The 2,065-nt window shown below is 36.5% G+C and overlaps 1 protein-coding gene across 1 annotated transcript in view; it reads left to right on the top strand.

Moving 5' to 3' along the window:
• Positions 1-2,065, top strand: part of ang (angiogenin, ribonuclease, RNase A family, 5) — a 10,288-nt gene that overhangs the window by 1,548 nt on the left and 6,675 nt on the right. The window lies entirely within an intron of this gene.

Here is a 2,065-nt window from a genome sequence, read left to right as displayed (position 1 = left end):
ACGAAACTTTTTTTGGAACGTCATTGAACAGCGCTGACGACCCGGCGAATAGCATATTTAAAAAAAAGAACGTTTAAGGTTGTTTTAAGGACATTATCTGACATGCACTATGCAAGCCATTCTGAAGCAGCCAGGGGGGGTGAGCCAAATAGCCGAGACAGGACCAATCGTCAAAATTTTGGTGTTGATCATTCGATTTCATCCTGGACACTACAGAAAAGGGGCAAAAAGTGTTAAAAACCGGAATTTTCCTTTAAGGGAGGATTTTGGGGTGTGGTGTCATCAACAGTAAGCCAAATAACTGAATTGAAGCAGCGCTTCAATTCAGTTATTTGGCAATTGTTTAATCTCACTAATATGCTGCCGCTTATTCATGTACACTTATGTAATTATGGATATTTTTAGTCTAAATTGTTATTAATAAGCCAATGAACTTAATGAAAGTAAGCCAATGAACTTACTGAAATAGTTCTGTTTTGCAGTTTTTTTTTTTGGCTATATTTATATTTTGCCAACAGCTTGATCAGAGGGTGGAAAGAAGAGCATTGGCTATGGTTTTAATAACTTGGAACCTAAACTGAGCCTTCTACTGATTGGGTGTCAAAATGCCTTTATCTAGATAAATAATATAATTTAATGAATTAATTAGAAAGTAATTTCCTAGAATCTGAAGTACTTCTTGTGTGGTGGACTGGCTTTGAAGCTTCAGAAGATTAATTTGGGAAGCCATTTCCTCTGCCTGTGTGGGCCCATCATGCTTTTAATCCACGTGCTGTCTTTAATTTATCCGACACTAGGAGATTAGGTTATGGGCAAACCAAAATCAACCAACAGGGCAAGACCTATATAATTTTAGAAATGTTCACTTGGTCCTGCTTCAGAATTTCAAGGTAAAATATTGATGTAGGCTTAATACAGAGATTGGAATGGATACTAAAGACCAGGCAGAAACTTATTTAGTTCACAGTTGCTTAGTTAGATAATTTCTTGCGAGAATACTTTTCCAGTGTTACAAAATTGTGAAAGGTGACAAGCATTACTAAACAGATATGAAGTGAGATTCTAATAATCATCTGGAAGGATGCAAAAGCTGATAAGAGGTTTTGTTTCCAAACCATCTTAGTGGTCAGGGCGAAGCTGTGGTCTATACTTGTGAAACTCGAAGCAAGTAAAAAATACCCAAATACCAACAATCAGATATAAAGTTGACAATTGTAATTAAACATTTAACCACTCATTCATTGAGGTTAAAAAGTGGACAAAAGGCAGCTTCACCTAATTTATACTGATTTAAAAACAAATATATGACAGTATTTGGATCCTTGTTCTTGAGCAGTCAGAACTGACTTCTTTTCATAGTCCATTGGATTTTACTGGCATTAAAGTTGAATCTATTCCATTAATATTTTTATACAATTTTATTTGGAGATGTTTGTCTTTGTCATGTTTATCCAATTACTAATTTCTTTGGTGCACAAGAACTACTGGCAGCTAAATGGCCCCTCAGTCTTATTATTGCAGTTAGGCTTCACAGTTGGTTTGTAATGTTTTAAAAAGCCTCCTCTTCATTCCTGCAAATTGTTGTCATTGTGGCCAAATTAGCTAAATTTACTTTAACCCAATAATATTTTATTAATTCCAAAGGGAAATTCAGTTCAATCTTCTCCTCGTGTCACCATAAGAATTCTCGAAAGAGGGTCGAGAGTTTTTAGTTTTCTATAGATTATTTTGCATCATGTTGCCAAATTCCAGCCCTCTCAAACGCTGTTCATTTTCATGTCTTCACTGTATCTGGTACGGGTAATTTCAAATCAAAAACCGAAGGAAGCTAAATGCTGTATGTTTGGTAAGTTAAAAGGAAAAAAAATAACTGTAGCATAACACATACCGTATTTTCACGACTATAAGGCGCACCTAAACGTCTTTTTTTCCCCTCAAAATGTGGGGTGCGCCCTATGGTGCGGTGCGCCCTATCTGCGGACATTGTTGAGACCACCATGAGTATGTGAGAACCTTAAAGGGGGAAGTGTGGGCGTGGCTTGTGTATAAAAGAACAGGTATGTGC

Source organism: Cyprinodon variegatus, unplaced genomic scaffold (genome assembly GCF_000732505.1).
Source record: "Cyprinodon variegatus isolate N-32 unplaced genomic scaffold, C_variegatus-1.0 Scaffold1254, whole genome shotgun sequence".
Classification (NCBI taxonomy): Eukaryota; Metazoa; Chordata; class Actinopteri; order Cyprinodontiformes; family Cyprinodontidae; genus Cyprinodon; species Cyprinodon variegatus.
This window is presented reverse-complemented; position numbering and strand designations above follow the sequence as displayed.